The sequence below is a fragment of the Euphorbia lathyris genome, chromosome 1, assembly GCF_963576675.1.
Source record: "Euphorbia lathyris chromosome 1, ddEupLath1.1, whole genome shotgun sequence".
Classification (NCBI taxonomy): Eukaryota; Viridiplantae; Streptophyta; class Magnoliopsida; order Malpighiales; family Euphorbiaceae; genus Euphorbia; species Euphorbia lathyris.
Window position 1 is genome coordinate 139,788,077 of NC_088910.1, and position 27,174 is coordinate 139,815,250.

The following is a 27,174-nucleotide window of genomic DNA, read 5'->3' on the forward strand; positions in this document are numbered from 1 at the left end:
TTATCCTAAATGGATCCAAAAGAATACATTACAAATGCCATTTCTAAAATTCTAAAAGAAACTAACTTCTGTAGCCTAATACGGTCAGCCTCATCCCCAAATGTTAGACCCCTTGGCATCATCTTCATGATCAGTCTGGAACCCATCCATATCATCATCATCTTCAGCTTCTTCTTCCTTTGCAGCTTCTTCTTTCCAAAGCCTCTCCCCGTAATTGATTTGCAGGAAGCGCAACTGATGTCAACCCCAAGCAACAAACCTTCTTGTCATGCTCCCTGAGAATTTTTTAGGTGATGCATCAAAACCAACGAAATTAAAGAAACATCGTTTCCACCGTAACTATCAAATTCTGATCAGAAAAGACAAAAATGAAGAACGTGATATGGTACCTTTTAAAATTGATCTGTATGCCACTCTTTCAATTTTTAATATCAAAGTAGAGAGCATCGGCATACTGCAACACAGATAGACCATATTGGCCTCGAGCTTTTACCATTATCTCAACTTGCTCATTTGCGTCTCACCAACTTGACGTGGTCAAAGCATGGTTCTATATCACTGGTAGCCTTTGCAAGCGTTCGGTTCAGATAAGGAGAACCGAGCAATTCTCTGTTTCTAGTTTTCTTCAAACACCAGCCATATTTTTCCCTTCAAACAACCAACTAGAATCATTCATCTCACCCAACCTTCAAACAGAAAAAAAAAAAAGAACTTATTAAGAACAGAATCTCAAGCAAAAATCTTATTCTCACAAATAATAATACTCAAGCTCAACTTATGGCAAAGAGTCCCAAAAATCCAACATCAGAAGTGAACACAACAACATATATAACTGTAAATCAGACAAGTTGTACAAGGGAAAATCCAAGGAATTCTGATTGGTATATCATATTCATATATGTTCACACAAGATCAAGTTGATCCCCGAAATCTACAACCCAACTAATTAAGCTGATTTGGACTAAATCTAACGAATCCTTATTCGTATATGTCTGTAGAAGATCAAGTTGATCCTGAAATCTACCCTTTAACTAATTATAAGTTGATTTGGACTAAATGAATAGTACAAGAAACCAAGGATTGAATCCTAACTCATTAAATCAAACCACAGGAGGAGCCTTGAAATCTGGGATGACAACATATACAAACCGAATAAAGAGAAACAGAAATGGGTGTCCATGGATCAACCAGCTCTAGATTCATGCTCGGAATCTCAAGTTTCAATATTCTTACCTTGAGTAGCATCACATCCCAGTGATTTGATATGATACTCTTCCCTTGGTTTGGTCCTTAGATTGCTGTAACCAAGAGAGTAGCTGCCTGTGTTTGGATAATCATCCTCGGGTCCTCCTCTAAGTTACTCTAAGGGCGGTCTGGTTGCACATGTTTATTAGAAGCACTGCTATTCCAGGCTGCAATTTTAACATTCATACACAAACACAATCTAATTAGCATTCATTATTTGAAAGGAAAAGAGCCCATATTTTATATATATATATATATATATATATATATATATAATGAATTGGACCGACCGACCTTGTTCTTTGAGCAATAGGAATATGCTCTTAGGTAGGGAAGTAGAACGACGTTCTTAATCAATTTGAGTTGATTAGGCTCTACTCTACACATTACAATTAATTACTTATACACATTTAATTTATTGGAATAAAGTCATATTTCACCCACGTGGTATCTAAAATTTTATCATTTGTCCCATATGGTATTATTTCGTAAAGTTTGTCCCTTGAGGTATTCTCATAGGTGACACTTCACCCATTGTAAATAAAAAATCCATTGATTTGTAATTTTTTCCACATGGCATAATTTTTAACACGTCACATGTACATATGACAATTTTAAATTTTTGATCCATATACACTTAATATATGGATAAATAAGCAATTAATTTTTTTCCACATGACATAAAATTATATGTGAAAGGAAAAAAATACCAAAACATCAATGGACCACTAAGGAACATTAAGAGAAAAATAGCAAGGAGGAAGACACAAAATTGTTGAATAGATCCATTTAGGTGTTTATGATCTTCCATGGATATGTGAATTGAAGGCTAAGAAGATAAGAAAACTTTAATGGCTATTTATAATAAAGATTAATGGAGAAAGTAAGTAGCTAGCTACTGGAAAATAAAAATTAGGGTACTTCACGAGTAACATACCTAATGAATGAATTAACATTAGATGTATAGATTTTTTCTTTACATTAATAATCTCTCATGTAGTGGTATACAAAGTAATTTTCAATTGTTGTGTATATTAGTCTCGGAGTACCATAAAATTTCTCCTATATGAATCAATCAATGTCACATGTATACATTTTGTTTCTTTACACCAATCATCTCCCATGCAGTGGTATGCAAAATGATTTTCATTGGTCAGGTGTATTACTCCTAGTCTATGGTAAAATTTCTCCTATAATTAGGTAAATTGCACATATAGTAGTAACTAAGTTCCGTTTCACTTTTAAAAAAGTTATTTGACTTCATATTATTTCAATAAAGTTGTTAAACCATACTTTTCATTTCAATAAAGTTATTCCAACAAATTCAGGCAAATAAAGTCACTGGAAAATTGACGCATGTAACAATCATTTATAAAAGTTTAATTTCTTTTATCTATAACATGATAGTCACGTGTCAACCATGTGATAGCTAAACATATATATATATATATATATATATATATATATATATATATATATTGGTTGTAATAATTAAACCGAACAAGTTGGTTCGACCAGAACCCTATCAGTATTTCGGTTCGGTTGAAGATAGATTTTTATATCTCTTGAACTTGACAAAATCCGCTCAAACCAACTAGTTAACCGCGAACTATTCAAACCGGTGGCAAATGAGTAGTCTTATTCAGTTAATTTTTACACTCATATTCATAATATACACTACAAGAAATTTGACCTTTTATGACAATTTCTTTAGCTACGCATAATATTTTGTCACAGATAATTACTTAATCAACAATAAATTATAAATTGTCATTATTTTGGCTTTTTGTGACGATAGAAAAAAATATCGTAGCCTATAGTATTGAATTTTTGGTGGGATATCTTTTCTTGACGTAATAATATTAATTGACAACAATTTTATCGTTAACATAGAAAAAAAATTCACAAATCATTTTCTTCGTCATAAATTAATTGAAAAAAATTATGACAAATAAGATTTTATCATATATCTTTATCTTGTATTGTCATATATTTTAATATTATTGTGACAAATGTTTAATAATTGTCACCATTATACTAATTCATAATAATTTTATATCGTCATAATATGTAATTTCGTATGAGAATTAGTTGTTATCATCAATAATTGATAGTAACCATGATAAATTGAATTTCATCATTTATTTATCTTCATATGACAACATTTAGATTGTGTCATCTATTTGATTATTGATGTGACAGTATGAAATAGTCATCAAATAATTTTAATCCATGATGATTGTATATCATCATATTATTACCTTGTATTTTTTCTTTTGTGACGATCCATGTTCATCATAAAATAATTGAAACAATCCATGACAATTTAGATTTCAGTTCGAGGATCAACAGATACTTTTTAGGTGAATTCTCTATGAATTAAAGCTTTCTGCATACGTTAGAATCTGAACTCAAGATCTAGTTTGAGCGACTTGAAACCCTTAATCACTAAAACCAACCTTAATTGGTGTTAATTTAAGTTTAATGACTCATTTTTATTAATAAAATATAAATATATAATGTTATTAAACTTATATTTCATATAATTTATTGTAATATAACTATTAAATTCAAAATTATTTATTGAATGCATATTCTTCATAAGATTTAAATTTTTCACAAAAAAAAATCGATTCAACTTTTGACAAATAATTCTATAACTTTTTTTTGGTTAATTGATTACACCGAATCTAATAACCATTAATATACTAGATAATTTATTTAATATAGTTTTGATTTTTTTAAGCATAGTTTTGATTCAATTTGAATCTTTACGTATACATAAGAATTTTTTATGTAAAGTTTTAAACTAATTCAAACTATGTTGGAATTGAAGGAAATGAAAGGTTTCCCTGTAGTTTGTTGTTTCCCTTACTCTCCCTTTTCTGTTATTTTTTTAGCTTTGATTAGTCATTTGGTTTGAATGTTAGAGAATAAAAGTAAAAAAATGTGCAACTTTTTTTTAAGAAAGAGAACGTGCAACTTATAGCGACATTCTTTTGAAACTTAATGTATATTTTCGAGTTTCTTTAATGCTAGAGAATGATAAGGAGATAGTAAAATTGGTAGGGAAATGGGAAATGAAATTGAAACAAATACCGGAAACATTATTTCTTTAACAATTTAGCTAAAAAACAGTAATAGAAACAGAAATGAAACACCGAAATGCTAACCAATAAGAGTTTCTATGCAACATAGATCTTGACTATTATCCAAGATTATCACTTAAAGATTATTTATCTACGTGTTTGGAAATTCTCCATCTAGATTTTTTTTTTGCCAATAATGCTATTTACTTGTAGTAGTTCTCCTATATATTATAGGAGTTTCATATGTTTGTAAGACCTCTATTGATGCCATCTTTCTACCTTGTATTATTGTTTTGGCATTTTGTACTATGAGAAGAAACAGAGTCAATCACTATGCATGCTAATACTATTCTCAATCATGTTAAGGAAAGCATCTAAAGAGTATGCAAAACTAAAAATTGTTCATGACCTCAGTTTACATGTATCTAAACATGAATATTGGCATGTGGACTTTTCTGTTTTTAGGTTCAGTTATCAGTTTCTCTTAGGGGGGTTGGAGTTATGTATTTATTGTATTCTTCCTGCCAGTTTATTGAATATAGAGCCGAGGAAAGAATTCTAGTACCTCCTTCTCAGAAAACATGCAGTACCTTCTTAAAACAAAAGCATTCTGGTCAAGTTTGCTAGGTGATTGGTGTTATCAAGTTATTAAAGGCGCGCCTTGTCTAAGGCTCCAGCCTTAGCGCCTCTAGAGCCCAAAGCCGGGCGCGGCCAGTCAGGCGCACGCCTTAGTGCGCCTTGGTGCGTCTTAAGCCAGGCATAAGGCGCGCGCCTCAGCTACCTTAGGGTATTTTAGGATTGAGGGTATTTAGGGTTTTGAGGGTATTTTAGGATTAGGATATTTTAGGGTTTTTTAAGTTCAGAAAATAAAAGAAAATGATGCAGCGGAATTAAACAGACTTTCGTCCTAAACGGTTGTTCGCGCACGAACAATGCTTAAAACCCTCAACGATCGTTGAATCGCGCACGACTAACGAAAAATGGAAAGAGAGAGAATAAACTCTGAAATTTTATTAATCAATAACTGCCTTACATAAGGTGGGGGTCGAGCCTTTATATAGGCTGGCCAATAAAACCTAATCTGAAACCTAAAAGGAAAAGCAATAAAACAAGAAAATAACCGAAAGTGCGATAAAAACACAAAACGCCGTTTTGAGGCCCTAAACGACATCGGATGGCTAAAAAACATGTCCGCCATAGGTCTATAGACCTATGGGTTTTATTCAATGGGCCGAATCCAATTAAAATAGGGTCCGAAATCGCTAAATTCCAACGACCCCGTTTTATCTTCAAAATCTCAGTTTCGGGTCCGCTTTCTCCAAATAGTTCAAGGCCCGCTCCACTTCATCAGAAAAACATAGATAGACAAAGATCGATAGTTTTTACTCCACATATCGCAACTGTTAACTCATGCCTTAGTAGTTAAATAGAACTTAACTCATACATTTTATGGTTTTATTATTCTTATTTGACTATTTGTGGTTGCGCCTTGCGCCAAGGCTCCAGGACCCCCTTGCGCCTTAGTGTGCATTGGGCCTTTAATAAATATGGATATTATTGTTTATGTTAGATTTGATGAAAGTTTAGCACTTGAAGTGCTGGATAACTCGATGCATTTGTGTGAGAAGGGCTCATCAGAGGGACAAAGGGTTTTGAATATTGCTCCCTTAACTGTATGTTGAAAGCTCTAAGTTTTTTCCTTTTCAATTTACCCTTTCTTTTGTTTCATTTTCATATGGAGTGTTTTATGTGTTCTCTTATAATGCAGATTGCGATTCGTGGTATCTGAAATTGGAAATATGAGTTTATGTTAACTCCTGTCTTAGTCCTACACCCCCAAGAGAACGCCTGAAACCAGGGCCGATATTATTAAGATGAAAAAGAAAACAAAGTATGAGCAAAACAGGCTAAGTGAAACGGAAAATAGTCTGACCACTTAAGTTACAGAAAAAAGAATCAGAACAAAAAAGGGGGAGTTCGTCCCACCAAACATAGTCAGGCGCGGTCCGCCCGAAGTTAGCTAAGGCATCCGCGTATTGATTGTCTTCACAGAAGATGTGGGACGAGACCAATTTGAGAGAGTCGAGGTATTGAAGGTAGAATACCCAATCTTGTCGGAGTAACCATTGGACAGTCTTTGATCTGCTACGAATAAGGATTTTGTCTATTTTATGTTTGCACATTTTTATTTTTCTTATGTGAAGGTTATATACATCCTATTCCTGCCAATTTCCACATCAAGTCTGCATCAATCGGAAGCATTAGGTGTATTTCTTTCACTCATTTTTTTTTATCAATTTATAGTTCATTAATTTTTTCACTTATTTCTTTTTATCAATTAATAACTTGAAGATAGTTGCCAACTAAGGTTCTTGAATACATCCGATTCCTGCCAAAAAAATTTATAATAATTTATCTTGAACTACTTTAAGAGTCTGGTTAGTTCTGGAATTTCCTGTTTGTGTATGGATAGTTTTCTCCTTTTTGCATACAGTGGCGAATCCAGGATTTGAAGGAGCGGGGGACAAAATTCTACGTAAAAAAATTTTAGACAAAAAATGCAAAATTGTTCAATTTTTTGTGACGAAAAATGCAAAATCGTTCAATTGTCATGCATTATTTTCATGATTTTTTTTTATAAAAAACGTAAATTATAATGTTTCCGACTCGTAATCATCCATTTCCGAGATTCTCGGGTTGTTACGCATCAAATATCCCTAACGTTTTGGGTCAGGTGCAATTTTAACCCTAACATCTAAAATGGTGCAATTTTACCCCTAATATTTACAGCCAATAGCAATTTTATCCCTAACGTTGATAAATTGGATCAATTTTAGACACTATTATAAAATACAGTCATTTTTTTTCTTTATTTTGCACCAATTGCATATCAATTTTGTAATTTTGCACCAATTTTACCTCTAACGTTGATAAATTGGATCAATTTCAGACACTATTATTCATGACCGAGAAGACAGTTTGATGAATTATTTCTCAAATTTACCCAATTTATCAACGTTAGAGGTAAAATTGCTCTTGGCTTCCAATATTAGGGATAAAATTGTATGATTTTAGACGTTAGGGATACAATTGCTCCTGACCCAAAATATTAGGGGTATTTTTGCAATTTAACCTTTATTTTTGGACTTCAAAATTTTTTTTTTTAATGGGATGAAGGGGGGGAAAATGCCCCCTTTGACCCCCCTACATCCGCCCCTATTTGCATACGCATTATGCTTTTTTTATGTTGGTAACTTGCAGGGGAGTAGGAGAATGGTGTACAATGAGCTCTCCTTCACAGGGCCCCAAATCTAAAAGGGTCCAATCTTTTTATTATACAAATCAAAATAAATTATTGTTATTAATTATTATGTGAAAAATTAAATGAATATTAACTTATCCAAAAAATTAACGCTCTAGAGAGTCTTAAGAGGTCCAATGTATTATTATTATTATTATTATTATTATTATACAATACCTAATTTAATTATTTTTATTATATTTATTATGTTAAAAATCAAGTTAAAAGTATTTTGGTGTTTCATTTTATAGAAACATAAAGAAAGTATTAATTTTTTTAATGAATAGGGTCCGCTTTTTTTCATATAGCACAGGCCCCAAAAATGTTCAAGACGGCCGTGGTAACTTGCCTTCAGACTTTTGATACATGGAAAATGCTCTTGTACACACTAATAATTGTGTATATTTTCATGCAGGATTTTCTTCTTTCACAAGTGGGAGGTTGGTCACTAGAAGCATGAAGAATTATTTTCTAGATTTTATTTTGATGGATTTTATTATTTTCTAACGAATAAGATTATGTTTCTTTGTTCTCTTTTAGAACTTTAATTAATATTGTAATTTCACATTGTATATTCAATTATATGACTATTGAATGTAATTTTTACATTTATTTACATTTTTACCATAAGTTATAATTATAACCTAAGTTTGCTAATTTTTACATTTATTCGTATGCAAACCATATGTTATAATTATAACCTATAGTTTGTCATTTTTATTATTTTGGTGTAAAAAATAAAGAAAATAAAAAATAAAATAAAAGAATACAAAAATAAAAGAAATAAAAAATAAAAAATAAAAAAGAAATAGTCAAAAGAAGAGAAGAATGTGGGTTAGTGGGTGACAAAGTGGGAAAATGCATTAAACTAACTTCTAAGTGCAGGAAACCCGAAATAGGTCACTGATCACTTTTGATTAAATTATTCGGGAGCTCAACATTCAATAACTTCAGAAGTGAGCTCAGATATAGACATCCTCAGCTTTCTGGATCCATCTTCAACAGCACCATAGGACGAACACAGAGAGAGCAGAAATTTTACGAAGTCAGCTGCAGAAACACAATACAATTTCGGGTCAAACTTCACAAGCCAAGTTGAGGCCTAAAACTAAGGAAGCACTACTCCATTTTATGCAAAGTGGAATCATGGCATGAGTGGTGGGTAAGTGTGTGATTAGTGGGTGCAAATCCTTCCTATAAATAACCTTTCTTCCTCTTCAATCAAGCCCCCCCCCCCAACCAATCAATCAATATAAAACCAAAATCAATACCAAAATAATCAATCCAATACAAGAATACACAACACATATCAATGCAATTATCAGATATATTCAGCCTATTCATATCTTTCTAGCCAAATTCGGTCCCAATTCGGTCCAATTTCATTCCTAAATACAATTCTCAAACTTCCGAGCGAATTCCGATCATTAATCCTTGATTCTTATCATCAATTCTAGCTACAACTGCTATAATCTCAAGCTTTTGTTCATCAATTTGAACATCAATTCTAGCCACTAAAATCGTCCATCTCGGTCCCTAATTCGGTATAATTTGCTCTTTTCCGACCAAACACAAACCCGATTCGTTTTCCTACTCAAATTCACATCCAAAAACTCAATTTCCTAGTCAAAACATCAATCTTATCACAACAATCCCAATTTCCAAATATTCAAGCCCAATCAATTGGCATCATTAAACATGCATCTTACTCAAGTCAAGCATCGGTCTCGGGATAACAACCTCACGCAGACACAACATTTCAACGCGATGCTTCGACGCAACGGCTCACCGCTTCGGTTAATTCATTTCAATTGTTCATTTCAATTTCAATTACAATCATATTTATTGCTTTTGACATTGTGGATATTAAATTTGCTATTTGTCTTGGCTGTAATTATTGCTATTCGGTTTATTGTAACCCGAAACTCTTACTTTAAAGTAAATATAAAGAAAAAATTCCAAAATTCTTGTGTTTTCTTTATCATTCTTACATTTTTAATTACTGAAAACTATTGGTCAAATTCTAGTTAAAGTTGTGTTGACGGCAACTATGAACCCAGGGAAACATTTTCACAATCCTTGCTTTCCCCATACAATTGTTTGATTATTAGTCAGTTATCCATTAGACACATGCACATATCTATAAAAATCGTTTTCTTAAACGTAGCTTGAGAACCTAATTGTCTGGCATGCCGACATTTTTTCCGCACAAGTCAAAGTTGTAAAGGGAATATTCTTGTTACTCAAAAATATCACCAATAATTTCTGGCACGCTCGATGGGACCTAAAAAACATTTGTTTTTATTAGGACCAAAACTACAGTTTCATAAACTTCGCCAAAAAATTTTAAAATTAGTTTGTGATCCTAGCTTTCTTAAGCACCCTTTTTCCCGTGGTTTTCCATATTTACAATTTCACCCAAAAGTTTCAATTAATTTTGAGTCATATTTTGGCTGATCGTCCTTTTCCACAATCTTTGACAATTAAAATCATCACATTTGATTTAGCTTTACATTTGCAACTATTATTTGACTTGTTCCTTGAAGTTCAATTTATTACAAAATTTCATATACACACTCAAAGTTTTGTGTGCATTTAGTTTCAACTGGTTCACACTTTTGGTTACCAAATTTTAACCAAACTTTACAGAATTTTTTCGAAAGTTTACACACGCATGATGTCTCCTAGAAAGACAGGAAAGGAAGTGTTTAATAATAGCAACGTCCAGGGATAAGAAACACCCAAAGATATCTCAGCCGCTAGACATGTAGCCGAGATAATTAACCAGTTCGAGACCCAGGATGGACGAACAGGTCAACTAGAGAAAGACCGTTTCGAGCTCATTATCGAAAGGGCCCTACAACAGCAACAAAAAGTGATGGAAAGGGCTAGACAAGAACAGGACGAAGTTGACATGAAATGGGCGAGGACGCTCATCAGCTTATTCGGGTTGTGTAGTCAATTCATCAGCCAGCTATCAAACCTTGCTGGGAAGAGACTGGATTCATTCGAATGCTTGCATCCCGTCATCCCTACACCAACTAATGTTGTTTTGGAAAAGAGACGATGTGGAAGTAATCTGGGCTAACAACCAACCATTCAATACCCGATCCAACATGGCAGAATCCAGATTGTACAAGCCTAACATTGGTCCAATCAAGGCGGGACCTAAGCAAAAGAAGGCACAAGCCGAACAGATTAAGCATATGTTCGAGACAACTGCTGTCGTGCCTCTCCGGAGGCAGACAAGCACCATACCCATCATTAAGGAAGTCCAATGATTGGGTCCCGATCAGAACAAAAAGCGGTAGCATCAGCCGCTATAGCAAAATTGAATGCACACCAGACGATCGAAATATTGTATGATGAGGAATACATGGAGATTGCAGATGTAGAAGTGCCAAAGGAACCAGAATCAGCGGCGTGGTCACTAAAAAGGAAATCCAAATAGAGGACGTAGAAAGGGCTAATCCGAAGTTAGAAGACGAGGGTACAATGGCTGTTGACCCCCTTAAGGAAGTAAATCAGGGAATGGAGGAAGAACCTCGGCCAACTTATGTTAGTAATCTGTTGCAACCCGTTCTAAAAGAAGTCATCATCAAGCTGCTCCACGAGTTTAAAGACTGTTTCGCATGGAATTATGATGAGATGTCTGGACTTGGTCGAAATATAGTTGAGCACAAGTTGCCTATCAAGCCAGATTTTAAGCCATTCAAACAAGCTTCTAGGAGAATGAGCAAAGAAGTCGAGATGAAAGTCAAGGTAGAAATTGAAAAGTTGCTCAAAGCATGTTTCATTCAACCGGCCAAATATGCAGAGTGGCTCTCTAACGTGGTCCCAGTAGTCAAGAAGAACGGGAAGATACGAGTCTGTGTAGATTGCTATGATCTCAACCAAGCAACATCGAAGGACATCTATGTTATGCCCATCGCAGAGATGCTAGTAGACGCTGTATCTAAAAATGCAATTATTTTATGTGCTGATTGTTTTGTAGGATATAATCAGATTAAGATAGCTAAGGACAACATCTCAAAGACGGCATTTCGATGCCCGGGGTTAATCGGAACATTCGAATGGGTCGTTATGCCTTTCAGACTAAAAAATGCTGGAGCTACTTAACAAAGGGTAATAGACGCGATTTTCCACGACCTACTCGAGGTATCATTGGAGGTCTATGTAGATGATATTATCATCAAATCCAAAAAAGAGTCTGACCACGTTGAGCACCTCAAAAAGGGTTTCGAGCGCATGAGAAAGTTCAACCTCAAGCTGAACACTCTGAAGTGTGCTTTCGGAGTAAAAGCGAGGAATTTCCTTGGTTATCTAGTGCACCAACGAGGCATAGAAATTGATGGAAACAAGACTAAGGCGATCCAAGAAGCTCGACCGTTGAAGAATAAGAAAGAGTTGCAGCATTCTTGGGCCAAATGAATTTTCTCAGAAGATTCATCTCAAACTTGGAAGGGAAATCAAAGGTGTTTTCCGAGCTTTTGAGACTCAAAGAAGAAGAAAAATTCAAATGGGAAGACAAACACCAAGCTGTGTTCGAGGAAATCAAGAGATACTTATGCAGTCTGCCAGTGTTGGCTCCCCCAAAGGACCAAACACCACTCAAACTGTACATTGCAGCAGTTGAGGAGTCGATTGGCTGTGTATTGGCTCAGGATAATGATAGCAAGCACGAACAAGCTATTTATTATCTCAGCCGTTCCTTACTGCCTGCTGAGACACGTTACAGTCTGATTGTATTTTGCATGTACAAAACTACGACATTACTTTCTTAGGTCGAGAGTGTATGTAATTTCTAGTACAGACTTGTTAAAATACATGTTGAATCAGCCCATTATGTTTGGAAGAATTGGGAAGTGGTCGTTGGCTTTGACAGAGTTTTCCTTAGTCTATTTGTCGCAGTCATCGATGAAAGGGAAGGCTATTACCGAGTTCGTGGCGGATCATCCAACTAGCTTCCAATATCCAAAAGAACAGGAGCTATAGATCTATCTAGCTCGAAGGGAACCTTGGATTTTAAAGTTCGACGGGTTCAAGTACGGAGAGTTCTAGCGGAGCAGGAGTAGTAATCATTTCCCCGTTGATGCGCCCTCACCTAACTCGAGATGAGGACTCACTAAGGGATAAGTGTACCCCGTCGTTATCAAGTAATAAATTTCTGGTTTAAGTCCAGGTTATCATCCACAGGATTTATTTCTGCAAGTACCGAGCTACTCGATCTCGGATGTTATCTAGGCTTAGGAGGTTTTGAGTTGGTTTGTTTATATTAATCTACTCCTAGGTTGAATTATACTAATCCTAGCTAAGTTATCTAATTCTAACTAAGTTATCTTATTCTAGCTAAGTTATTCTATGCCTAACTAAGTTACTCTACCCCTAATTGATCTTTTACCAATGCAATTAACCGAATGAACATGAAGGGATACGATGATAATGAAAATAGAATGTTTAAACAATTGAATTGAAACTAAGTCACTTGTGTCCAAGGCGATTAACCCGACCTATCCTCCTAAAGTCCCTAGTTCGTGATTCCCTTGTAAGGCCGAAACTAGCTCTAAGGCTCAGTAATTTGGGCTTAATCTTCTATAGGGTTGTCAATCCTATAGGCACTGACTAGGTCAGATTCAGCTCGCAATATGTGCCAACCTAATTTTGGGATTATCGAATGAGTTAAACCAATCAGACAAAGCGTAAGACAAAGATTAAAACATCAAAACAATTGAATAAACAAGAACTATAATATATATCAAATATGGAAACATTGTCACAGAGTTACAATAAACCTAGAATTCATGTCATGTATCAGAGGCTAGACAGAATGTAAAAGAAGAAAAATCCCTTTCAGGGAACCTGTCTGCCAATGCAGGCGTCTTTCTAGGATTTAAGGATGAAGCTTGAGCAATCCTCGGTGAATGGAGCTTCGGAGGTGTCTTCAATGGAGGTTTGAAGGATATGGAGGAGGTGGAGAGGATTTCTCAAGGTGAAAAGCTAAGAAAATTACAAAGGAAAAAGATGTCTAATTTACATTGGAAAAACCCTATTTATAGACGCGGCTCGGCCCTCTTTTTGACCTATTTTCGTGTCCTCATTGATGTAGGAAGTCGTTGGGTCCATCGTGGCTTCATGGGGGTGGAATTGGTCTTTTTGACCAATTCCCGCAGGTCTGCTCGCCGAGCAGGGCGAGCTGCTCGGCGAGCAGGGCTACTCGCGACGAGCAGCGCCCTGCTCGGCGAGCAGGCCTCTGGTGGCCTGGTCGACGAGCAGGCACAGTGCCTGGGAAGTGCCTGGGCGGTGCCTGGGCAGTGCCTGGGCTGCTCGCCGAGCAGCGCCCGGGCTGCGCGCCGATGCTCAATTCGCCGAGCGACTACCGGGGGTCCCCGAGACTCGATTTTTGCCTGAAAATGATCATGTTTTAACCTGCACACGCACATAAATTCCAAACAACATTAGTCCAAGGGCTAAATTGACCCGCCAATCGCTTATTTGAGCAAACGCTTCGTTTGGTGCGACTTTTGACGGATCAATTAGCTTCAAAAGATAACGGAATTATAATATGCATGCCATTTTAGCCGTATTTGCCTAAATTGATCATAAAACGAGCCTAAACAACGAAAAGTAAATAGAACGTTTCCAATTTCTAACTAACTCACACAAAAGCATTTTAAATGCGAGAATTGCTCGCTTATTAACTAAATAACTCTAAAACCCGTCCTAAAACCGTACCCAAAGATAGGGGTTTTTGACCCCTATCAAACCTCCTCGCACTTAAAACTTTACTTGTCCCCAAGTAAACTAAAAAAACTAAACTCGCAATCACAAGCAAGCTAGAAAACCTCCCGGTTTGACTAGGTGCTTGACACAATTTCGAGCATCTGTAATTACATGCATTCGGAAATACAAAGTAGAGACACGATATCAAAAAGCCGCATTTCAATTATCATAGGTCATAGTTTTAAGCAAAAGGACACATGTTCAATTAAACGAGCTTGAGGGGATCGCTAAGTAAAACACCTCACCATAGGTAGTTCACTCATTTCACACAATTTTGGTGGCTAAAGTGTTTACTCTCGCCTTATGTTCTTGCTTAGGATTACGTTGATTTTGCACGTTCATCCGCGTTCCTCTACTATGCTATATGATTCCGATGATATCAAAAACAGCCTCTAATCGGGGTTGTAATGTGGTTAGAGGGTTAAAGGTACAACAAGGGTTAATAGTTCTAGCGCTACAAAAACTAAGTTTAAATGGCTTTAGGAAATATGAAGTGACTGAGCTTTTTATTCATCCCTTATTATTTTCTTTTTGGGATGTTTTCTTGAGACGTTTTTTATTTTTAAGAACTGGGGAATTAAGTTCTTCCCTTTTGTTCGTCTCTTTTCTTTTCTTTTTCTTTCTTTTTTTCTGTTTTTCTCTTTTTTTTTTCTTTTTGGGATAGTGATGCTCATTCACTTCTTAGCCTTTTGGCTTGCTACTGTAATGCCATAAACAAAGATAAAGCGCTAGAAGAAAACAAAGGCTCTATTTGAGCTTTGCACAAGAAATTGGGTTAAGTAGCAAACCAAGTTGTGGTTTGCAAAAACAGGTTAGAACGAAAGAAAAATCTATAAACTACAAAAATATAGGCTCAAAGGGGATTCCTAGAGTGGATGAAAAAGAAAAAATAATGTAAAGAAAATGGTTAATTCTAATGAGGCTGATTCATCGTTTATCATCTCAAACCATCGCATGTAGGTTCAACACAGTATTAGGTGCAAAATCTGTAATCTTCCACAAGTCAAAGCTTTCACACAAAAATGTCAAGAAAAAGAGCTTTTTGATGTTCGCTCTTAGGCTCAAATTCAACTCACAATTCTTTGGGTTTCAATTTTGTATTTACTAGTTTTCCCCAAACTCAAGTTTAATGTCACATGCCTTCGATTCTTAAGTTATCTACCTAAGTAATGATTTTACCATTTCTTCAAAAGAAGGGTCTAAATGCAAACCTTAGCTCATGCTTTTACAGATACAAGAGTTGTGTCCCACACCTAAACTAGTTGTCATGCAATTTTAGATTCGGTTCTCATCCCTCAAAGATAAATAACGAAGTTTAGATTCGAAGGAGGTTCACGGTTTTAGGTCCTAAACATGCAAAACCTAAATAAAACCCGGAAAACGCAAAACTAAACTAGACACGACGCAACAAAAATTTAAAAATTATACAATTTTTGTAAGTTTGTCTACCCCTCCTCCTCACACTAAAAATATGCAATAAGTTCCAACATTGCATCACAAACCATAGAGTACAAGTGCAAAAAGTTAGGGTGGAGAAGACAAATTACTGATTTTAGCGCAATCGCCAAAAGCTTGATGATTTGCGGTGGCAATTTTTTTTTTATTATTATTATTATTTATTTATTTATTTATTTATTTCAGCTTCGTTCGGGAAAAAATCCCGAACCGTTGCTTATCTCGACCGAGCAGCGGGCTGGGCGCAGTGCCCAGCGACGGGCTGCGCGCCAGCGCCCAGCGGCGGGCTGGGCGCAGTGCCCAGCGGCGTGCTAGGCGCCAGCGCCCCGCGGCATGCTGGGCGCAGTGCCCAGCGGCGGGCTGGGCGCAGTGCCCAGCGGCGGGCTGGGCGCCAGCGCCCAGCTCGCGGCGAGCAGTGCCCTACTCGCCGAGCAGGGCCCTGCTCGCCGAGCTGGGCGGCAGTGCCCAGCTCGCCCGAGCTGGGCCTCCTGGGGCCAATTTTTTTTTTTTTTAATTTTATTTTAAACCTGAAAACTTAAAAATAAAAAATAAAAATAAAATAAAATAAAACTAAACAACTAAAAAAAAAAATTTATTTACTTACTTATTTATTTATTTTTTTTTTTTAAACGAACACTTTAAAAAAACGTAAAAGAAAACTAAAAAGACTAAACTAAAAGATCAATGTATAATCTAAATAAAACAAACCTAAAAAGTTTTATTAAAACTTGGATTGCCTCCCAAGAAGCGCTACGTTATAGTCGGTGAGCTTGACATAGAATTCCCGCCTAGGTGTATGCTTCTACTCGCATTAGGAACTCGAACTCCTTAACAAATAACCCGTACCTATAAAACGGATTAAGAGCCTCAAATAAGTTTAATGAAAGTAGGAGGCTGAATTTAAACATATTATGAAAAAGTTTGGTTTGCTCCCTTTTGGATTCTCTTGGTAGGTCGAAGAGAATGAAAACTTCTGAACAAGGAGTGAATCCAAACTTTTCGAACTTTTGAGGAAAAGGTAGTTGGTATACACAAGCTTCGATTTGACCGTTTATTTCTATCATATGATTTAGAATTTCAGATTTTGAACCGGGGTTGCTTACCGCTTCCGGTTCTTCACTTACCTCGAGTGATGCATGTGATAGTGGACTTGGTTCTACCTTTTTGTCATTCCTCAAAGAGATGGTTTGAGCTGATTCCCTTTATTGGATTTCTATGTTTTCCTTTATGCCTGGGAGAGCATCTCGGGATTGCTCTTGCATCTCATGGTTTATTTGAGCCAATTGGTTGCTCAAGTCCTTGCAAACCTCCTCGTTGATTGTAAGTCGGGCTGATATTCCTTTCATAAGGGACAGCACCTCATCTCGTGAGCTAGAGGGTTGTGGAGGAACTTGGCTTGCTTGTTCGTAAGGGAACATTCCCAATCCGTTTTCCCTGTGCTCATTAACAAACCTATTTGGAGGCCTCAACATGTTAGGGTTCCCGTAGGACAAATTTGAGTGTTGAGGTCTCTTCCAATCACTACCATAAAAGCTGTAAGAATTGGGGTTAGAATTATACCTTTGGTGATCACCCATAAAACTTACAATTTCATTGGTGTTGAGGCTTAGTTTCGTCATCAAGATATCCATTTTCTCATTTACATCGGCCATGGAGGGATTGGGAGCCTCATTCTCCAGGGCATGAATGTATTTTCTTGATGGGATAGTAAACTTTTGAGCTTGCCACTCGACTCTTTCTTGCCAATTCATTGATCAGAGAATGCTGAGAAAAAGTGAAGTTCTAGCACAAAAGTTGATAAGTAAAAGTATATAGAACAAATACAAAAGATATGAACAAGTATAGAAGTTATAAAGAATTATATATAAACAAGTATAAACGATATAAACAAAGGATATTCACAAGGAATGCCTAAACTAACAAATCGACCTTTGGTTCGATATTGCAGAAGAAATAAATCCCCGGCAACGGCGCCAAAAACTTGATGCGCCCTCACCTAACTCGAGATGAGGACTCACTAAGGGATAAGTGTACCCCGTCGTTATCAAGTAATAAATTTCTGGTTTAAGTCCAGGTTATCGTCCACAGGATTTATTTCTGCAAGTACCGAGCTACTCGATCTCGGATGTTATCTAGGCTTAGGGGGTTTTGAGTTGGTTTGTTTATATTAATCTACTCCTAGGTTGAATTATACTAATCCTAGCTAAGTTATCTAATTCTAACTAAGTTATCTTATTCTAGCTAAGTTATTCTACGCCTAACTAAGTTACTCTACCCCTAATTGATCTTTTACCAATGCAATTAACCGAATGAACATGAAGGGATACGATGATAATGAAAATAGAATGTTTAAACAATTGAATTGAAACTAAGTCACTTGTGTCCAAGGCGATTAACCCGACCTATCCTCCTAAAGTCCCTAGTTCGTGATTCCCTTGTAAGGCCGAAACTAGCTCTAAGGCTCAGTAATTTGGGCTTAATCTTCTATAGGGTTGTCAATCCTATAGGCACTGACTAGGTCAGATTCAGCTCGCAATATGTGCCAACCTAATTTTGGGATTATCGAATGAGTTAAACCAATCAGACAAAGCGTAAGACAAAGATTAAAACATCAAAAAAATTAAATAAACAAGAACTATAATATATATCAAAGATGGAAACATTGTCACGAAGTTACAATAAACCTAGAATTCATAGCATGTATCAGAGGCTAGACAGAATGTAAAAGAAGAAAAATCCCTTTCAGGGAACCTGTCTACTAATGCAGGCGTCTTTCTAGGATTTAAGGATGAAGCTTGAGGAATCCTCGGTGAATGGAGCTTCGGAGGTGTCTTCAATGGAGGTTTGAAGGATATGGAGGAGGTGGAGAGGATTTCTCAAGGTGAAAAGCTAAGAAAATTACAAAGGAAAAAGATGTCTAATTTACATTGGAAAAACCCTATTTATAGACGCGGCTTGGCCCTCTTTTTGACCTATTTTCGTGTCCTCATTGATGTAGGAAGTCGTGGGGTCCATCGTGGCTTCGTGGGGGCAGAATTGGTCTTTTTGACCAATTCCCGCAGGTCTGCTCGGCGAGCAGGGCTACTCGCGACGAGCAGCGCCCTGCTCGGCGAGCAGGCCTCTGGTGGCCTGCTCGGCGAGCAGGCACAGTGCCTGGGCAGTGCCTGGGCTACTCGCCGAGCAGCGCCCGGGCTGCGCGCCGATGCTCAATTCGCCGAGCGACTACCGGGGGTCCCCGAGACTCGATTTTTGCCTGAAAATGATCATGTTTTAACCTGCACACGCACATAAACTCCAAACAACATTAGTCCAAGGGCTAAATTGACCCGCCAATCGCTTATTTGAGCAAACGCTTCGTTTGGTGCGACTTTTGACGGATCAATTAGCTTCAAAAGATAACGGAATTATAATATGCATGCCATTTTAGCCGTATTTGCCTAAATTGATCATAAAACGAGCCTAAACAACGAAAAGTAAATAGAACGTTTCCAATTTCTAACTAACTCACACAAAAGCATTTTAAATGCGAGAATTGCTCGCTTATTAACTAAATAACTCTAAAACCCGTCCTAAAATCGTACCCAAAGATAGGGGTTTTTGACCCCTATCACCCGTCCGGAGCTAAGACAATCCTATCGGTCAATCTGGACTTCGAGTGCACCAACAACCAAGCGGAGTATGAAGCTCTGATGTTGGGCTCGAGATCCTAATTGATTTAGGCGCAAAAGAAATTAAGGTGTTTGGAGATTCGCAACTGGTAATCCGACACCTGACGGGAGAGTACAAGTGTGCAAGCATGTCTCTAGGGCCATAATTTGCTTTCACCGTACAACTGCTCTATGAATTCGACGAGGTTGACCTTATTCACACACCTAGAAGTGAAAACTGGGAAGCTGATGGGTTAGCCCAAATCGCTTCAGGAATGAGAATATCAAGGGAGACAATGTACAAGTTGGTGCTCATCAAAAGGCAAGGGCACCCATCAGTTGTAGAAAGAGGAGCTTAGTTAGAATCATTCAACATCGACGCTAATATTCCTCAGGATTGGAGAAAGCCGTTCATCGATTATCTCGAGGATCCAACCCAAAAAGTGAAGTACTCCCTCCGCATTCAGGCCAGGAATTACATGATACTGGCTGGAGAATTATACAGAAAAAGCTACAACGGCATATTGCTAAAATGTCTTGGTTTTCCGAAGGCAATGGAGGTGATGAGACAAGTACACGAGGGTATTTGTGGCGCACACCAGTTCGGGAGAAGAATGAGATGGGTCATCAACAGACACGGTTATTTCTGGCCAACGGTTCTCCGAGATTGTATGACTTATGCCAAGGGGTGTAAGAAATGCCAGATGTATGGGCCAATTCAGCGAGTACCTTTAGAAGAACTACACATTATTGTCAAACCTTGGCCTTTCAGGGATTGGGCGATTAATCTAATCGGAAAGATTTTCCCATCATCCTCTAAAGGACACTGCTTCATTATTGTCACAACTGACTACTTCTCAGAATGGGTAGAAGCGGCTCCAATGAAGAAAGTAGGCCAAGAGAATGTCATCAAGTTCATCAAGGAACATCTGATCCACAGGTTCGGAATTCTAGAGTCAATCAAAACCGACCAAGGAACAATGTTCACCGGGGAAGGCATGAAGGAATTCATGGACGAATACCGGATTAAGTTGATTCACTCGACGCCTTTCTATGCTCAAGCAAATGGATAAGCGAAAGCTTCTAACAAAATTCTCATTGGTATTTTAGAAAAGATGTCGAAGGAGAATCCAAGGGAATGGCATACGGCCCTGTCAGAGACTCTATGGGCAATGTGAATGACTAAAACCAGAGCTACTGGGGTAAGTCCTTGTTTCTTAACGTTTGGTCATGATGCAGTGCTGCCGATGGAGTTTGTCATCCCATCTTTGTGAGTAGTCCGGCACAACGAATTGGAGCCCGACAATTATTTGTAGGCGATGATAATGGAGTTAGAAGACATGTACTACGAAAGGAAGAAAGCTTTGGACTCTATGTTGGTCTAGAAGAAGAAAGTCGAGAGGATATACAACAAGAAGGTCAAAAAGAAAGTCTTTCAGGAAGGTGACATGGTTTGGAAGTTAATCATGCCAATTGGTCTAAAGAGTCACGAGCTTGGAAAATGGTCGCCTAACTAGGAAGGACCCTTTCAAGTTCACAAGGTACTTCCAGGAAATGCTTACTGGCTAAAGAGTATAGAAGGAGAATTACACCCACGGTATATCAATGGTAAATATTTGAAAAAATATTACCAAACGATGTGGGGTGTGGTTAGTCCAAGGCAATAAAAGCACTGAAATTAACCAGTGTAATCACACCCTAGCTTAACACGCTAGGGGGTAGTTATACGGGGTTAATTTCTGATCACAATTAGAGGTGAAAAGGAAGCATGTGGAGAACCTAACCTATTTTCGCGTGGAATAAAGAGACTGCAAAACTAGGTACTATCGTATTGCTTTAATTCATTGCTTTTTGTGATGTACATATGTGATTAGAATCTTTTACAAGGCTTTAATTACATCATTTATACCTTTTCTTAATTTTGGGGCAAGATTAGTTGATTGTCGTTGCTTATCAATTGTAATTGATTAATTAATTCCTAGTTTTTATTTTTCAGTAATTTCCTTAGTCATTCTTACTTTTCAGTCATTACATAAGTAGAATTAGTTCGTCGGTTTTCATTTACTAGTTAGTTATCCTGTTTATATATATAGACTAAGACTATGGTTCTGAAAGTGAATACATACATCATGAGCTTATGCTCTACATTTCTCGAATATTAGTAAAAGAATAAAAGAATAGGTAAGAAATGTACCGATCAAGGGAAAAGTAGAGCAAGGCGTGCTCTAGACTGGGCCAACCAGGCCACACAAATGTCATCTGCTAGCCGCTGCTGCTATAAGCCCTCTAAATGTTTCTTCTCCAAATCCTTGTACTGGTCCATCAGATGGATATTCTCTGACTCTAACTCCCGGTGCTCGAGTGGAAACCAATGCCTGAACTCAGCTGCAGCTCGCAAAAGGCTCCCACGCTCTGTCCTCAATGCACTCAACTCAGTCTCCAGCTCCCGAATCCGTGCATCTTTGGCCTCAACCTCCTGAAGGCGCTGTTGATCCCGCTCTTTCTTCGCCTTCCATAAGGCATATCTCCCCTTGAAGTGATCAAAAGAAGTGGTGCCAGATCTTGCCTCTGTGATCAGCCTATCAGCAGTCTCTCTAGCTGCAACATAATCCACCCATATATCCTCAAAACACGCCCTAAAATCTGTGATTATCTTCTTTCCCGTATCATCATCTATGCTGCCAAGGATGACTTGGAAGTCCCTCTCCATATTCCCTATCTCATTCATATCACAAGTATCCGGAGAAGACTTAACCAGTTTGGCAATGGCGTTATGGGCTTTCATTACTGGGTCGGAGCTAGAAGCAGAAGTAGAGTGTGCATCTTTAGAGAAGGAGAAGTCCAAGCCCTCAAATGGATTGTCAAGAGACAAATCGAGTGGCTTGAGGCGAGAGTTGGGAAGGACGGATTCCTGCATCAATTTCAAGCAAAAACAAAGCTAAAATCAAAATCTGATCCATTTTGCACAAACTCTGAAAGCAAAATCGGGGTAGCAGCAGGTTAAAGGTTTAAAAGCAATGTAATCAGCTTGAAAAGGCATGGAAACAGCAAAAATCAAGTACACTTTGCATAACACATCTCTTGGGAACAAGTCGTTTGCGAGTGTTAAATTGAAAAGAAAACATGGAAACGATAAGAACAAAATCCGGGCAACAGCTATATCATGCGGAAAATGAGCAGAAAACAAGTTTAAAGTCATGCCAAGAAGCTAAATGAAGGCACATTGATGACACCAATTGGACTAGCAACAAGTTGGGACATTTACAACATCAAAAAGCCAAGTTTAAAGCTGTCGCACCCTGGCTTTCGGTTTTTACGCAGGTCCGGGTGCATGGCCGGCTCGATCCGCCTTTCTCATGTTTAAGGTTTCGATTCGCCACCAATCATCACTTGGAAATACGTGTATACGGGCGTGATTGGTTGCCCTATCTGTTCATATTGACTCTGTGTGGTTTGGTTTTGATAAGGATGGTCTTCAGAGAGATTTAAGGTTCGTTTTTCCAGTTACGTGCAGGGAAGAGATGTGATCTCACCCTACCCTGCCCGACGTATCGGTACTATCGTGATATTACGTGTTGCTATTTGTTTTTCTTTGAATTTCGGTATAAATCGGGTACTCGTGGGTTTTGGGGTTATTGGGTTTTATTTTTGTTTCAATTTGGAATTACGTATATAACATACACGCAATTGTATTTATAAAAAAAAATCCTATTTTTTATTTTACGTATATCACATATGCGATAAATAAAATAAGGATTTTAATAAGGGGATTTTAAGTTTATTATTGAATTCTATTGACGTTTTCACATCGTTTAGAATCAGCTTGATTTATAAATTCGAATGACGTTTTCACATCAATTCGAATTGATTTGGTTATGAATTTGAACGACGTTTTCACATCGATCCGAATTAAGTTGGTTTACGAATTCGAATAACATTTTCACATAGATTCGAATTAATTTGGTTTATGGATTCGAATGACGTTTTCACATCAATTCATATTAGTTTGGTTACAAATTCGAACGACGTTTTCACATCGATTCGAATTAATTTTAGTCGTGAATTCGGATGACATTTGCACATCGCTCCGAATTAAGTTAATCGTGAATTCGGATGACGTTTTCACATCGATCCGAATTGGTATGGTTACGAATTCGAATGACGTTTTCACATCGATTCGAGTTAATTTGGTTTGCGAATTCGGATGATGTTTTCACATCGCTCCGAATTAAGTTAATCGTGAATTCGGATGACGTTTTCACATCGATCCGAATTAATTTAGTTGTGAATTCGGATGACGTTTTCACATCGATCCGAATTGTTATGATTACGAATTCGAATGACGTTTTCACATCGATTCGAGTTAATTTGGTTTACGAATTCGAATGACGTTTTTGTCAGAGATTAATATAAGATATATGATTGAGCCTTAACTATCAGTTCGAGCTTTTAGTTCAATCGGTTTCATGACATGGTATCAGAGCCTCTAAGACTAAACGGTCGAGGGTTCGAGTCTTGGCAACCTCATTAATTTGTGGAATTAAAACACATGGCGGGATGGACCTGTGTTGTGCACGCCACAAGCCAAAGTGGCATTTGCGTGTGGGGGTGTGTCAGAGATTAATATAAGATATATGATTGAGCCTTAACTATCAGTTCGAGCTTTTAGTTCAATCGGTTCCATGACAGTTTTCACATTGATTCGAATTAATTTGTTTTATTTCTTATTGATTCGAGATAACATCTCGAATTGATTTATTTTAATTATTTTACATTACGTATATTACATATATATAATCTTATTTTAAATCATTTATGATTATAAAGAGACTATTTAATATACAAACTTAATCAAATTAATGGGAATATTTTAAATGAAAAAAAGCTATTGGCAAGTCTACATAATTAATTTGGTAATGAACACTAAACTAAGCTAAAAAGTGAATTGATTAATCTAAAAACATTAATGAAATTAATCTAAACATAAAGACTAATTGAATCACCCTTAAATTAATTAAAACCATGAACAAACTAAGCTAATGATTACATGAAACATAGAAATATATCTTTAAATTGTAAAACATCAACCATTAACTATTTTAGACATCAAAATATGGATTTAGCGAGGACACAAATGGAAATCGGGTTAGGAATTGATATTAGGCCCAAAGATACCAATTAAATCATGGGGTCAAGAATATCATAATTAAGTACAAAATTACAACTAAATCATATTACCAAACTTAATTCTTAATATGTTATTATTTTCTATTGATTGTGATTTTACGTTATAATTTAAAAATTATAGATCACAATTCATAAATTCTAAACCCTAGAAAATATATCATAGACACCTAATTTATAAATTCTAATCTTGAAAATATATTAAAATGCTGATTTTACTAATTTAACATAATTCAAAATCATTATTTGACGTAGTTCTAAATAATTTTTCGAATATGAATTTCTGGATAAATTTCCCTTAAATCATGAAGAGAGTAAGAAAAAAAGGAATTTTATTTAACCCTAATATAAGTACATATTAGACCTAAAACCTAAATTAAATCACTTACCTTGAAGGCAGCAACCACGAAAGCTTCCTCCCTTCACTCCATCCTGCCTTCTCTCTTTCTCTTTTTCAGAACTTCAAAGCTCCGGTCGACATTCTCCCTTGCTTCGACGCCGGCTCGCGGACGGCTTACCAATGGGAGCGGTGGTAGAAGGGTCGGCTTGCCAATAACGACGGCGACTCCTCGGTGAGCATTCTCCTCTCCCTTCTCTGATCTTCTTTCCGATTCTGATTATTTTCTTCTCAGATCTTGATTCAAGATCCTTTCTTCTGCTTTTCGTTTAGATCCGGATCTTCCAGGGCTGATGGTCAGTGATGAGTGAGAAAGACGGTGGGTGGTTTTGCAGTTCTGGAAATCGCTCCGTTGAGGATGACGGTGCGATGCGGCTGAATCGGAGATCCGGACGGCGCTTCTGGAGCTAGATCCATTGGAGAAAAGTGAGGTATCTTTCGGTGACCGGAGATTCCGAAACAAAGATAAATGGCTTTCTTCCGCTTTTCGGGATGAGTTTTTGTTATCTATTCGTTTTTCTCATCTCCTTCATTCTTCCCATTGGTGAAAATACTTTTTACTGCTCATTAATTTGAGATTTTCTGTTTCAGTTACCAGTGACCGTAAAATGCAAGAAGAATCTACAAGGAATCAGGCGCTAACAGATCCGTTTGATAGATGAGTTCTGTTGCAGATTTGGATGATTTAATTGCAGAATATAAATCGTAGAAATAATATCAATTTAAACTGTAAATGGTAATGAATTGGGAAGGAAAATGAAATTTTATTTATGGATCAGAAATACAGAAAAATGGCCCCTGTTTTCTTTGAAGCAAAGCATTCTCAAATCTGGGGGCCCTTATAATGGAGGTGGAGTTCTCCTTGAATAGAAAAAATAAAGGGAAAATTATAAAACTGGGTCAAATTGGACGCCCATTTACATATTTAACCCATTTACTCATCCTATTACATATCTAGATTGATTTTGTGTGATTTTTCTATAATACCCTCAATATTTACGCGCGCCTGTCTTCCTCCCGTTTGACTTTGCAGATTCGACAAATCACTCCTAACAAATCACTTTATCAAAATTTACAACAAGATTGTCGCAATAAACTCCTAACAAATCACTTCAAAGTGAACCTAACTAATCCGGTACCAATTTTGAAACGAATGAGTAAATCTTGGTGTGTACCATGAGACACATCCATCCCAAAAGGTCGGGACTTCCATTTCTCATCCCAAAAGGTCTGGACTTCCAGACCTTTTGGGATGGACGTGTCCCACGGTGCACACCAAGATTACTCATCCGATTTAAATTTGGTACCGGATTAGTTATGTTCACTTTGAAGATTGGCACCATGGGATGGACGTGTCCCATGGTGCACCCCAAGATTGGCACAATCTCTCCTAACTAACCACTTCAGGAGTGAATGTGTCAATCTTGAGGGAAGTTAATCCCTATACAGGAAGGAAAATCATCTCCCCTGCAGCTAGTACGCCGCCTTCCAGAAAGGGATGTTACGTATTCAACCACCTTCAAAAAAAATGAATCATGTTAGGCAGGGAAAAAGACGATTTTGGCTTCGCGAAATGAAGATTAGTGAAGCATGCGAATGTAAATATGCAGGGAAAGAGGTGATTTTACTTCGCTAATCGATTTTTTCGCGAAGTGTGCGAGGTCTGAAACGTGTCTATCTATGTCGCATATCGATGCTTTCGCGAAGTCTGCAACGTTTGAACTGTGAGGATCTATTCGCACACTTCGCCAAATAATCGATTCGCGAGGTAGATCCAAACATTTCAGACTATTTCTCTTCGCATATCTTTGCGAAATCATCGATTCACGAAGTAGATCGTCACTTTTCAGACTATTTCTCTTCGCAAAGCTTCGTGAAACCATCGATTCACGAAGTGAATTTATGCAAAACTGCAGAAAAAACAACAACTACTTACATTTTTCGCCTCTTTCACCCCCAAAAGCGACAATAACAATATGATAACATGGGAAGAACGAAGGAAATAACGTAAAATAACCATTTCTAACATGGTAACAAGAAGAAAGAAACCAAGTAACGAACAGGAAGATGAAGAAC

General features: G+C 37.2%; 1 long non-coding RNA gene across 1 annotated transcript; it reads left to right on the forward strand.

Moving 5' to 3' along the window:
• The first annotated feature begins 24,977 nt into the window (after positions 1–24,977).
• Positions 24,978–25,969, forward strand: LOC136216137 (uncharacterized). Its single transcript, XR_010683135.1, has 3 exons — positions 24,978–25,273; positions 25,372–25,529; positions 25,690–25,969. It is a non-coding gene; the product is annotated as an uncharacterized lncRNA (long non-coding RNA).
• Positions 25,970–27,174: the final 1,205 nt, after the last annotated feature.